The sequence below is a fragment of the Zootoca vivipara genome, chromosome 2, assembly GCF_965207765.1.
Source record: "Zootoca vivipara chromosome 2, rZooViv2.hap1.1, whole genome shotgun sequence".
Lineage (NCBI taxonomy): Eukaryota > Metazoa > Chordata > Lepidosauria > Squamata > Lacertidae > Zootoca > Zootoca vivipara.
Window position 1 is genome coordinate 98,067,641 of NC_142584.1, and position 14,954 is coordinate 98,082,594.

The window sequence follows — 14,954 nt, forward strand, 5'->3', positions numbered from 1 at the left end:
TTGAACAGCAGGTCCCCCATGCAATGTGACAAACCACTTTGGGAACAAAAGAAGCAGCGAGAGCTTTCTTGGGCATGCAGAACAAATCGTTCCATTTGTTGGACCCAGGCTTATGAGTTCCAAATGATTTGGGCGCTTCAAAAACCACATGCAACCCATAGTATGCTTCATTTTTCAGATGTAACGATTTCCTACTTGAATAAAGCTCATTGCTTTCTACCTTAGCTTGGAAGCCTGGTCTTCGATTCACCAGCAATTAAACCAGAGTGAATGATATAGACCACAAGATTTCCATTCATTCATTCATTCATCTTTATTTGACAAAGCCTTTGTGCCAGAGCAAAGCCACTAGGGTGGTCAAGTGCAAAGGCAGACAAGTGCAAAAAAGTGAAAGAAAAAAAGTGCAAAAGGGGGAAAGGTGGTGAGTGCAGCTTGCCACACAGGTAAGTAGAGGAAACATGCACATGCTGCAAGTCCTAACTTCTACACCAGTCATGTAGAGGAGGCAGAATACAGGGGATTGCGGCTCCAGGACTTTTTTCAGTGATGCCTTCTGCTGGAGCTTGAGGGAAATTGGCAGATGTCCCCTTTGCAAGCGGACGAAGTGATAGGCTTTCAAGTTCTTCAATATACAGTCGTACCTTGGAAGTCGAACAGAATCTGTTCTGGAAGTCCGTTTTACTTCCAAAACGTTTGAAAACCAAATCGCGGCTTCTGATTGGCTGAAGGAAGCTCTTTCAGTCAATCAGAAGCCGCGGAAGCCCCATTGGACGTTCAAGTTCTAAAATAACGTTTGCAAACCAGAGCAATCACTTCTGGGTTTGCGGCATTTGGGAGCCAAAACATCCAAGTTCCAGGGCGTTCGACAACCAAGGTACGACTGTATATAATAATTATTATCACCATCATTAAATTAGTATACCACCTTTCATCCAAAGATCACAGGGCAATTTACAATAGGAAAATACAAAATGAGAACAACATCCGTAATAAAACCAAAGCAAACCAATAACCCCTCTCGCACAAACACATTTAAAGTCTGTAGTGTGTGTGTGTGTTAGCAATATAGGTGGTAATACCTTTGCAATATTGTTTGCATTTCAATTTAAAATCACAAACCAATGTGGAGAATTAAACTTAAGAAGAGAAAAAAGAAGCCAAGAAACTGAAAGAAACCGAAATGGATGGATTCGCTGATCACTACTTGCATATGAAAATTTACCACTACACAACCATTCTATGTTATGCTGTTATTTATTATCCGTACAGGTGCTCAGATCTCCTTTCCTGCTTCCGCTCATTTCTAATAAACTTCCAGTACTTCCATAATAGTAAACTCCAAAGCAAATCAAGCTCTCTTGGGGGAACGAAACCTGAGATTAGGCTTGCAGAGAGCTGATAGATACTGGAACCAAGCTATAAGGAAAGGGGTATCCAGTTTGCTAAGTATGATGATAATAATCACTGGGTTTTAAAAAAATAATAATCAGTGAAAGGAAGATAAAAAGTATTGGCAAATGCTTCATACATTTCAGCTGGATTGCAGAAATGATTATGATTTTCCACGTACAGATTTATAAAGGAAGTTAATGAGATGAATGTAAAAATAGCCTTCCCAACCCCCGAAATTCTGGAACCCCAAATTGACCTTTCTGGTTAATTTCCTGCTACACGTGGATTAACTATTTCCTGCTCCCGTCCCCTCATCTCCTGTTATGAACCTCCACGGTGTTTATTGGCCAGGCTGAATGTATTCAGGGATGGGTAATCCCAGTGATCATAATAAATCAGGGCAAGAAAAGCAAGGCGACTGCAACCAGAAGTCCCTAGATGTTCTCGTAGCAATCCCTGACTCCTGGATAACCTCCTTGGCTGTTTCCTCAGCACACTGTCACGGTTTCACTCTCTTTCAAGTTAGTTAACCTTTCCTGATATATCCCTTCGGCGATAGCTAAGCGTCTGGAGGCGGGTGATGTATTGGCGATAATGCCAAGTGTGTGAACTTTGTATTCTGCAAATTGCTTAAATGCACTGAAGACATTAAACACATGCCTTGTAGGAACCTCGAGGAATTGCATTTAATCAGCGGAAGATTAGACCTACCTTATGGCCAGGAGATGTATGTTGCGATAAGCCTGCTTCTCGAGGGAAACGGAGATGCGTTCGTGAAAGGTGGTGCTCATTATTCATCACTCAACCCCCCCCCCTTTCCTCTCTATCTTTCTTGCTATCAAAACTTAGAATATAACCTCCTCGCGGGCAGAAACCTATGTGTGGGAGAGGGGCGTGCTTGTAAAACCAAGAAAAGAAAACCCCCATACGCTGCTGTTCCTGTAATGGGTGCATAAGTCAATAAATTGCTACTGCATGCAAAAAAAAAAATGCAACATAGAATTATAGAGTTGGGAGGTCATCTAGTCCAACCCCCTGTGATGCAGGAACTTCAACTAAAGCACCCAAGACTTCTCTTACATCCTTCAAATCCCTCCTCAAAAGTCATCTTTTCTGTGAAACGTTTGGCTTTATACATGCACACATACACACCCTGTTCTCATGGCCTACTATAGGGATCAACAGTGTGGTCCTGTGTGTGTGTGTGTGTACAATCCAATGCTCAGATTTCTCCCTATTAACATATTAGGGATCTTCCTCTGTCTACTTCACCCCAGACAGAACACATCAGTGCACACCGTCCTCAGCAGTATCCAGAGAAACCTCTTTCAACAGCCCTTCTCCTGACACACACAGAGAGAAGAACAGAAAATAGTTAAAAACGACAGTTACTGGAATAACAGTCACAACAGAACAGAATGCCCCTCTTATGTGACTCACAGTCAGCCAATCACATGAGAGAGCTACTGCCCAAGGAAAAACCCATGCTAAAAAAAAAAACAAGTCAACACAAGCAAACATTCCCATTTCAGAAAATTAAACCATTATCCTTAACAGTTCCCACTCTCCCCCCTTGCAAATGTTGAGGTGTGCAACACCCATCACCCCAGACAGCATAGCCAATGGTCGGGAATCATAGGAGCTGTAGTTTAGCAATATTTGGAAGGCACTACATTAGCCACCTCTACCCTACTCCAGTTAACCCAGTCGTAAGCAAAAGCATGTGTAACTAATGATCATTGCAACTCTATGAAATAAGATCTACCATGGAGCCCCAAACAGAGGGAGGTTGACAGTTATTTTGTGTTTCTTCCATTTGCGAATAATTGCAGCAACTGTTGCCACCTTCTCACCAAGCCGCTTGGCAACATTCTTGTAGCCCAGTCCAGCCTTGTGCAGGTCTACAATCTTGTCCCTGACATCATTGGACAGCTCTTGTCTTGGTCTTGGTCATGGTGGCTACTTTGGAATCTGCTGGATTGATTGCTTCTGTTGACAGGTGTCAACAGCTCATTGTACAGGTACTGTAATGAGCTGGGATTACAGGTAAGACCTCTCCCTTACAGCAGGTACTTCTAATCTCAGCTCATTACATACAGCGAAGATAACAGGTAGCCTGACATTTGGCTGGTTGACTTTTGTCTTCTGGGTTTCTGGGAGTTTTCCTGTTGTTATTCTGTCTCTCCCAGCTACAATAAACCTACCATTAAAATTATGGACTGGTCATTTCTTCGTTAGAGGGCAAATGGGCAAATTTAGCAGGGGATCATATACTGTAGGTCACATGACTCATTCAGGTGCAAAGAGCTTCTCTCTGTGAGTGAGCCTGGGGGGCTGGTGCCTTTTGTCCCTGTTGATGAAACTGATGTGGGGTGATGCCTGCATCATTTGCTTCTCTTTCAGTTTTAGCAGCCAGTTTGTGTTATTCTAGACACACCCACACACTGCAGAGCCGCCATTTTGTGTTAAGCTGCACACCTCAAGGCTGCCATTTTGTGCCTGGCATCCACAGCACTTTCTCATCATAGCTGCCAGGTTTTCCCTTTTCTCGTGAGCAAGCCTATTCAGCATAAGGGAATTTCCCTTAAAAAAAAGGGAGAACTTGGCAGCTATGTTTCTCATAGTCACAAATGTACCCAATGGTCCAAAAATCTGGGTGACCTCTGCAGGAACCAAAAGAAGGCTCGCCTCTTGATGGCAAATGTTTCTTCGGGATAATAGGACCGTGTGATATTAGGCTAGAAATTAATTTTGATCTACAATCAGGTCATCTCTATTTCATTCTTCAATGTTATGTTAGAAAAGTAGGCATTATCCGTAAAATAAATATTGCTTTAGTGCTGTTAAATAGTTAGTAATGGTAGCTGCACTGACTGACATGTAAAGGAGACTAAAATATTCCTTGCATTACAAAATTATTATTCAGTTAATAGCTTAGTGATATTTCTAATCACAAATTTCACTTAGAGGCCTAGGGGAAAAACCCAGTCAGCTCCTTTATAAGAATTTAACTAAAATCATGCATTAAAAATAATTTAAAATAATACTTTGGCCTTTTTTCTCCATTTCTGAGGCTTTAATACATGATTTCTAGCTCTTTTTCTCTAAGATCATGAGGGCTAGGGGTGAAAAGTGCTTAAAATGAAAGCAGTTATTAGCACAGGTTTTTTGCAAAAAGACGCACTAATTCAGCCAGAACACTTAAATGTTTAATGCTGCACATTAAATGCTAAAGGGTGCAATCTTATACATGCCTAGGAGTCAGCCCCATTGAACGCTGTGGAACTTGATTCCAAATAAATGTGCAGTGCTGTTCTTGTAAGTGTTTTGAGTCAGATCTAGGAGCCTTGAAAAACAATTGACACTGTTCTCTTTCATGAGGTCTGTGGAAGAGCATGTAAGCAGAGGCTTGACAGGCATATGTCAAGAATGCTTTGATGGTGTTTCCTGCTCGGCAGGGGGTTGGACTGGATGGCCCTTGTGGTCTCTTCCAACTCTATGATTCTATGATTCTATGTACCTGCAAATTCTAACAATCTTAGAAGTAATTCAGAGCAGGGCTTTTTGTGTGGTTGCCCCTTGTTCTGTCAAATAGCAATCCTGTCATGATACGACAGACACTCACTACCTGCCCTTTCTGGAAACTATTGAAGACATTCATTTGTTTCCCACAGGCATTCTCTGTTGGATAAATGGTTTTTTACCGCAAGTGTCTACTTTGTTAGGGTTTGAGTCTTGTTTTAAATGTATTTGGTGTTTTTAACTGTGGAGTTTTTAACGGATGGCACTGTGATCTAAACCACAGAGCCTAGGGCTTGCCGATCAGAAGGTTGGCGGTTCGAATCCCCGCGACAGGGTGAGCTCCCATTGTTTGGCTCCAGCTCCTGCCCACCTAGCAGTTCAAAAGCATGTCAAAGTGCAAGTAGATAAATAGGTACCACTCCAGCGGGAAGGTAAACGGCGTTTCCGTGCGCTTCTCTGGTTTGCCAGAAGCGGCTTAGTCATGCTGGCCATATGACCCGGAAGCTGTCTGCGGACAGATGCCAGCTCCCTCGGCCTGTAGAGCGAGATGAGCTCGCAACCCCAGAGTCGTCCGCGACTGGACCAAACGCTCACCGCGACTGAACCAAACAGTTACCTTACGTGTAAATTGCCTTGAGGGGGGACCACAATCTGGAGATCCAGACACATGATCCACAAGTCCTGCTGCCCCAATATCACTCAAGCACCTGCATACTGCCACAACCTGGAGCAAAACACTCTGCCAAACAGGGATGCAATCCAAGGATCCCAAAGTCTGCTCACAGTCTGCTCAGCTCACTTTGGGCTTGGCCGCACTTCTGCTTGTCCTCTGCCTACAAAGTGTGGGTCTGAGAGGTTTCCCGCTTGCCCCGTGCTTTCCAGGCACCATATTCTGTTTACACCCCTCCCCCACTGTCCCCTGGGAAAACCCACTCTTTACCGCTGAATCGGAGCAAATGTCAATTCGCCAGAAACCTGGTTGACATTTGCTCTGATTCAGTGGTAAAGAGCGGGTTTTCCAGAGGGAAAGCAGTGGCACAAGCGGAAATGTGGAAAAGGCCTTAAATGCAGAACCCACAGATCACAGAATCATGGGGAGTCATGCATTTCATTGTACTGTTTATAGGTTGTTTTAGATTGTATGCCCTTCGGGGTACATCTTTTAAGTGTGTGCAGAGCCACGTACACCGATGGCAATGTATAAGGGCAAGCAACAGAAATCACACCCACTCCAGACATTTGAAGCACTTTGCACTGCCACGCAGAATCCTGGGAACTGTAACTTGTTAAGGGTGCCGGGAATTGTAGTTCTGTGAGGTCAGCACCTTAACTACAGTTCTTGTGGGTTTTTTTGTGGGGAGGAGCCATGACTCTTAAAGTTGAATAAGAGAGCTTTAAATGTACGGTGCGGATTTGACCATAATTAATAATTAAAATGATGCTCATCTTTTCATTGAACAGGTTAACACACTGCTGGATCAGCATGTTATGTATTCTGCAATGCCGTTCTTTTACACACACACACACACCGGGTTTTAAATTGCATTTAGGTTTTGCATTTTATTTCGCCAAGTTGCTTTGGGGTGTTTCGTTGCATAAAACCACTGATAAATGGAATTATTATCGTGATTGCGATGACTGTGCCGTTAGAGTCCAGATTACATTTCCACATGCCCAGAGGATGTGCAAGGAATTCATTTGGCTTCCCTGGATTATTTCTGGAGAACCAAGGAGAAGGCAATCTCTATGATGCACAAAGGCTAAGAGTTAATGCAGCCCTGGTTATGAATTAACAGCATAAAATGCAGCCCATTTGAACATTTTGAGAGTGGTGTAATAAGCATATTAATTGTTGGCTGAAACAAAGCAGCTCAACACACTGATGTTTAATCCTTGCCTGCAAAGCTTCCGTAAGGTTATCTGCCCGCCTTCTCCCTTACATAAAAGTGATTATTACTCAACTCCTTTCATATGTTGATCATTTTCATCATCCGCTTCCTTTCCTTAACTACCATGCACAAGAACAATTCAATTAATCAGCGCTTTGTGACTTGGTCCCAGAGTAATCCATTCTTTCCAGAGGCTGGTGACCTTCTCATTTGACACCTCTTTCTACTGCACTGAATTTTTTAAAAAATCATAAGTAAAATTCTTTGGCTGCTTGCTCTTCCCCATTGAATGATGGCTGGCTTCAAGGGGTTTAACTGGCAACAGAGAAGTGCATGTGTTTATGTATGTAGACAGACTTTGTCACGTGGAATAAGTTATAAATTGCTCTCTTCCCCTTGGTTTTGAAGGTCCTCTCATGCATCAAACATGAAAAATTATTATTATTATTATTATTATTATTAATTCCACACATTATAAAGCAGAACCGTTTCTCATCATTATTTTTATTGGGTTGTAGCCAGTCATAGTCCTATCCAGAGTTGACCCAGTGAAGTTAATGGACATGACTAATTTAGGTTCATCCGTTTCAACAGGTAGGACTAGCACTGAGCTAAAGAAATCCTCTACATCTGCTGGTATCCTCAGCTGTAACTCACTGAGTGGTGTTCAACAAAGTTTTACTTAGCCCATTGAAGCTAATGAACATGGCTACAATCAGTCCATGGATTTCAACAGGTCTACTCAAAGCGATACTTAGTTGAAAAAAATTGAAAGGCACAAATACAGGATGGGGGACACCTGGCTTGAGAGCAGTACATGTGAAAAGGATCTAGGAGTCCTGGTAGACCACAAACTTGACCTGAGTAAACAGTGTGATGCAGCAGTTAAAAAAGCCAATGCAATTCTGGGCTGCATCAATAGGAGTATAGCATCTAGATCAAGGGAAGTAATAGTATCACTGTATTCTGCTCTGGTCAGACCTCACCTGGAGTACTGTGTCCAGTTCTGGGCACCACAGTTCAAGAAGGATACTGACAAGCTGGAATGTGTCCAGAAGAGGGCAACCAAAATGGTCAAAGGCCTGGAAACAATGCCTTATAAGGAACGACTTAGGGAGCTGGGTATGTTTAGCCTGGAGAAGAGAAGGTTAAGGGGTGATATGATAGCCATGTTCAAATATATGAAAGGATGCCATATAGAGGAGGGTGAAAGGTTGTTTTCTGCTGCTCCAGAGAAGCGGACACAGAGCAATGGATTCAAACTTCAAGAAAGAAGATTCCACCTAAACATTAGGAAGAACTTCCTGACAGTAAGAGCTGTTCGACAGTGGAATTTGCTACCAAGAAGTGTGGTAGAGTCTCCTTCTTTGGAGGTCTTTAAGCAGAGGCTTGACAGGCATATGTCAAGAATGCTTTGATGGTGTTTCCTGCTTGGCAGGGAGTTGGACTGGATGGCCCTTGTGGTCTCTTCCAACTCTATGATTCTATGAATGCCACCTGCTATGTTTTAAAATTATCATTAAATGTATTGCTTACTAGCTACACAAAGAGTCTTTGAGCGACTTACAAAATCTTGAAAACGTAAAGTATACCATAAAATCAGTATGCTTGTGTGTAGAAAACAATACATTCCGTGCTGCTTTTAAAACGTACAAGAGACTTTCCAACCCTTGCATCTGGTCACCTTATTAAGCAGCTGTTGCTTCCACAGCATATTTCTGTGCAAGAGGCCAAGAGGTTGCAATTTGTTAACACACTCAAACAGCCCTCCAGCGGCGAGAAGAAGAAGAAAGCTGGTTGGGCCCTGATCAGCTACAGTAAAAAATATATTCAGATTTGAAGAGAAGGATGCTCTGGCCCCAGCCACTGAGCAAGGGCTACGGTATATTAGAGGTTGAAACCACTAACCTTTCAGGCAGAACATCATGGCAAAGGGAAAACCAGCCAAAAAATCCATGGCACTTCAGTGGAGGGAGGAGGAAGAGAGACCTTTCTGACTCACTGCCGCTGCTGGGTAAATTTGGGAGGAGGGCAGGTAAGGGATGGGAGATTAAACGGTTCATAGGCGAGCGGGGGAAGGGATTGTCTAATCCACTTGCTGCTCCCCCCCCCCCCCGGAAGAGTTGGGAAGGTTAAAGTAGTGAGTGTGTTTTAACATCCACAAGGGTTTTCCCCTCCCTTCCTTTTTTTAAGCCAGTGACAGTCTCCTCATTGCTAGTCCTTGCCGTAAAAGACATGCTCAAAACGATTCATTATTTTAAAGGCATCTTGTTGTTGTTTTTCATCCGTTTCTAGTGGGAGCTATTATCCAGTTTCTTTGGCAAGTACAAACTTTTGACTTACAAACTTTGCACGCACAGAGATAAAATCGAATCTTGGCATTGCTGGTGAGGTCAAGCGATTCCGTGCAGGATGTAGAACTCTGCTTTGCTGGGAGAATACTCTGAAATTCTAAAAGCAAACATTTATCTGAAGGGGCACCAGGGGGCGCGAAAGAGCTGCTTTTGAAATGCTGCAACTTTTTTCTTTTCTAAAAGAAGAAGCCTTGCAAATGTTCTGCTCTGAATGTTCCGTTAGAAGAGTTTGGGGTACATTTTGCTCCTTGTCGTTCTTCCAAATCGGGTTTCCGGGTCTTTTATCTCCATGTGATGAAACTAGCTAGGAGCCGGGTTTTATGGCGCATTGGCATGCTGTCCTCTTCCAAATGCTTTTTTTATTTATTAACAGCCATAGCAAAGACCAGCCTTTCCAAATTAACAATAGATGACTATAAATCTTGCTCAGTTCCCTAGCAACTAACACAATTAAAAAAAACCAACCCCCCCAAAGGTTAGAAGGAGGGGGGTTGTTTAGAAATACCTCGGTGTGTACATAAGGGTTTCTCACTCAATTTAAAGAAGCAGGCAGGGGAGAGGGAGAGGGAGAGGGAGAAAGAGAGGTGGACGTCTGTGATAGATAGCAGAATTTTGCCCGGACTTAGTTGAAGCAGATGATTCAGACATATGAAAGCATTGCTCATATGTTAGTCAGATGGCTGGGATAACTTTCGTCGGTTGAATGCAGAGCGTTGCATGGCAATTTCAGCACAGTGATGAACACGTGAGAGATTGGCAGGCAGGCCTGCTGGTTTGATTTGGTATCTGGCTGAGCTATTCTGTGTTTTTTTTTTTTTTACCCGTCGCAAAACCTTTACAAATGGCACCAAGACGGGGCTAATGACAGGGACACCTCAGAAGGCCAGACGAAGCCAGCTAGTCCTATGGCCCTCGGCCCCCTGCCCTCCCTCGCCTCTCTGACGAACAGCAGAGAGCTTTGCGAATAAAACAGAGGCATCATATTGCACTTTCGTATAAGGGCCTGATGGGGGAGATTGTGAATAAAGTGTGTGTGGGGGGGAAGCAATGTTGCGGAGCATATACCTCCGTTTTATTAGATTCCATCTTTCATTTGGAGCGTTGGGCGTTTGTGCCAGATTTCCTTTCCTCACTAAAAGGGCTAGATGAGAGAAGCTGCGTTTTCCAGATGATAGCTGGCTGCAGGGCAGATATAGGCCTACACTATTTCTAAGCCAAGGATACGCAAACTGCGGCCCTCTGGATGTTGTGGACTCCAACTCCCATCAGCCTCAGCCAGCATGGCCCATGGCCATGGGTGATGGGAGCTGTAGTCTCCCATCGTTCAGCCCGGACACTGAGGTCCAGCGCTGAGGGCCTTCTGGCGGTTCCTTTCCTGAGAGAAGTGAGGTTGCAGGGAACCAGGCAGAGAGCCTTCTTGGTGGTGGTGCCCTCCCTGTGGAACACCCTCCCATCAGATGTCAAAGAAATAAACAAATATCTGAGTTTTAGAAGACATCTGAAGGCAGCCCTGTTTAGGGAAGTTTTTAATGTCTGATGTTTTATTTTGTTTTTATATTCTATTGGGAGCTGTCCAGAGTGGCTGGGACATTTATTATTATTATTATTATTATTATTAGTCCACTGGCACCTTGGTGGCTGCAGGTTCCCCATCCTTGACCTAAGGTGTGCTAGCTGTTTCTGGGAATTGACAGTGGCTGTGCACGACTTCCCCCAAGGAATCATGGGAATGGTAGAATTGTAGCTTTGTGAGGGGTGAACTACAGGCCCCATGATTCTTTGGGGGGGGAGTCATGTGCTTTAAATAAATGGTGTGTACACAGCCTCTGTCAATTCCCAGAATCCCCTAGAAAATTGGTACGAATGAGATAGCATCCTTAATGTGTAGCAGTAGGAAAGTATTCAGTGAGTTACTCCTCTTTCCTCCCACCTTCTTTCAAGCACTGCTTCTAGTTTATTAGTAACTCAGAACGTGTGGTACTTAAACATGGTTCAGTGGGTTGCATCAAAAGCTGCTGCTGTCGCCTGTCAGAGATTCTTTAGTTGTTATTCCTGCATTGCAGGTGGTTGAGCTAGATGATAACTTGGGGTCCCTTCCTTACTATGTGTAAGGTCCAACCTTACTATATGCTTGTGAAACATGGACCACTTATAAACACCATCTCCAACTCCTCGAAAGATTCCATCAACGGTGTCTCCGAAAAATGTTACACATCACTTGAGAAGACGGTGTACTGGAACTAATATCAGTGTACTGGAAGAAGCAAAGATCACCAGTGTTGAAGCAATGATTCAACAAGGAGAAATGATTTAACAAGGAGAAATGTAAAGTACTACACTTGGGCAAAAAAAAAAAAAAATGAAAGGCACAAATACAGGATGGGAGACACCTGGCTTGAGAGCAGTACATGTGAAAAAGATCTAGGAGTCTTGGTAGACCACAAACTTGACACGAGTCAACAGTGTGATGCAGCAGCTTAAAAAGCCAATGCAATTCTGGGCTGCATCAATAGGTGTATAGCATCTAGATCAGGCATCCCCAAACTGCGGCCCTCCAGATGTTTTGGCCTACAACTCCCATGTTCCCTAGCTAACAGGACCAGTGGTCGGGGATGATGGGAATTGTAGTCCAAAACATCTGGAGGGCCGAAGTTTGGGGATGCCTGATCTAGATCAAGGGAAGTAAAAGTACCACTGTATTCTGCTCTGGTCAGACCTCACCTAGAGTACTGTGTCCAGTTCTGGGCATCACAGTTCAAGAAGGATACTGACAAGCTGGAACGTGTCCAGAGGAGGGCAACCAAAATGGTCAAAGGCCTGGAAACAATGCCTTATGAGGAACGGCTTAGGGAGCTGGGTATGTTTAGCCTGGAGAAGAGAAGGTTAAGGGGTGATATGATAGCCATGTTGAAATATATAAAAGGATGTCATATAGAGGAGGGTGAAAGGTTGTTTTCTGCTGCTCCAGAGAAGCGGACACGGAGCAATGGATTCAAACTACAAGAAAGAAAATTCCATCTAAACATTAGGAAGAACTTCCTGACAGTAAGAGCTGTTCAACAGTGGAATTTGCTGCCAATAAGTGTGGTGGAGTCTCCTTCTTTGGAGGTCTTTAAGTGGAGGCTTGACGGCCATATGTCAGGAATGCTTTGATGGTGTTTCCTGCTTGGCAGGGGGTTGGACTGGATGGCCCTTGTGGTCTCTTCCAACTCTATGATTCTATGATTCTTCAACATCAGCTTCATTGGACTGGTCATGATCACACCGTGATCAACTCCCGCCTGGAAACCAATGTCCCCACTGTGGAAGGACGTGTGGATCCAGAATTGGCCTCCACAGTCACTTACGGACCCATTGTTAAAATTGTGTTTATGGAAGACAATATTACTCGGCTACGAGTGATCGCAGAAGAAGAAGAAGAAGAAGAAGAAGAAGAAGAAGAAGAAGAAGAAGAAGAAGAAGAAGAATGGTTGCTGTTGACATCTGTCTGTCTCGAGAGACAATGGAGTGCCCCTCTGGGGGTGAAGTTAAACCACTGTGTTAGCAGCACCAAAGTGACCTCCCCCAGGGCACAAGCCTGGGCAGTGTGTATGGAGGTCCTGGGCTGCCCAGATGACAAGACCCTTGGCCTCGCTGATGTGGTCCAAAGGAAAGCAAAGCAAGATGTTTGGCACCAGCTTGGCTGCAGGATTATAATAATAACAGTAGTAATAATAATCCTGAGGCCACACCTATGAGTGAAAATGCATAAAAACTGCGCTTTTGTGGGATATTAAAATGGAAAAACCAGCTTATTAACACATGGTGTGAATACATCATTAAAATCTGGGAAGGAGGGGGGGGGAACTCTGCAAAAGTCCCACAAAAGAGCTTGCCTCTGAACACACCCTTTATCAGTTACATTTTGGAACAGATTATCACCAGGAATCTAAAACAAGAATGGATCCTGGGGAATCATTCAAAAGCCATTAATTCTGTCAGAATTTTTCAAAGCCGCCACACCATTAACAACCAGAATGAGGAAGAAAACTGTTTAAAGAGGAAACAATGAAACTCTATTGCCTCATCTTCCTATTCCGCTACCCAGATTTCCCCACTGTATTTTTCATAAAAGTCTGTCCTAAGAGACGACTTGTATTCCTTTCGCTTCCTCCCAGATCCCAGAGCTCACGCTGAGTCGATGAGGCTGCAATCCTCAGTGCGCTTTCTAGAAAGTCAGTTTCGCTGAACGCAATGGAATTTGCTTCTGATTAAACCTGAGCAGGATTGCATTGTTTGTTGCCTGTTTAGGTTAAAAAGACAAACAAACAAACAAAACACTTATCTACCATGTGTTAGGGCAGATGAGTTACGGCACCATAAATGTTACAGAGAAGGTATCATTGCTGGCATCTGTCTGCCTCTAGAGACAATGGAGTGTGGCTCCTCCCCAAGGTGGAAGCCTTGGCACTGTGTATGGAAGTCCTGGGCTGCCCAGACGACAAGACCCCCCTCTCGGCCTCACTGATGTGGTCCAAAGGAAAGCAGAGCAAGATGTTTGGCACCAGCTTGGCTGCAGGAATTGCTGGAAGGAGGTGTACAAGGCACCACCCAACCGCCTTAGGGACTCTGCTCTGAATTCATGTAGGGTTTACTCCTTAGCCCTTTCTTCTCCCAAAGATGTCCTACAAGGCAGTGGGTAGAGAGGTATAATACGGATTGTTAAATATCAAAAGATAATATCAGTCTATTTCCGATGCTTTGGCTGTGCACTCCAATTGCTTGTGTAATGAAAGAACTGCCACCCTATGAGATCTTGAGATTTGCAGAAGTATATATTTTTATTTCCCAAAAAACAAAAGCCTCTAAAAGGGAGGAAGTGTCCTAAAAGTACCAAAAAGCCCCATGGCATAGCAGCACAAATTTCCTAATAACTTTCCCCAGCTTTTTCATGCAGATCAGTAGCGTCTTAAGCTTGTCCTGTGCCCTGGTACAGGGATCCCTAGGGTGCCCCCACCCCCTGGGGGTCCCCCCCACCCTCCCACATGCACGCCTGCTGCCTCACCTGCACTTTCCTCAGTGGCTGCCTTGGCTGGGGAAGAGCAGCACCAAACCTCCTGGGGAGCGCAGTGCACCTTCCCGCCAGGCCCCGACCATGGTCCCTCGTCCTCCGCTGCCATGTCCCGCCACAGGCCCGCCGTGCTCCCTGCTTCCCCCTCGCCGGGAGGCCTCTCTGCTCAGCCGCCTCAGCTGAGCCATCGCTGCACAGAGAGCCGCAGGGCCGGGAAGGGGAGAGCGCGGCCCCCGGAGAGGCTTCACCACCAGCGCGCACACAGCGCGGGGGAAAGGAGAAGGAGGTGCAGCACGGCGGCAGGACCAGCATAGGGCTTAGTGGCTGGTTACGCCCCGCCAGTGCCCCCCAGAGGCTGGCGCCCTGGCACAACACGCCACTAGGCCCTATGGCAAAGACTCCTCTGATGCAGACATTAAAAGCACAGGGATTTTATGGGTCACAGACAGCACCTTGAATTTAGCCAGTTACTAAGAAATCAGGAACTTCGGCTATTGCTGTTAATACAGGCTTTGTCAACCTGGTGCTCTTCGGATGGCTTAGACTACAACTCCCATCGGTGCTGGCTGTTGCTGATGGGAGTTGTAGTCTAAGCCATCTGAAGATCACCAGGTTGACCCAGGCTGCTGTAGTGAGTTACCAGTAGTCCTCTGATGGTAGGATGTGACCTGCCAGCTACTCATTCTTCGAGAATGCCCCAACACAAAGAACCCAGAGCAAGTCTATTGCATTCAGACTCTTAATCTC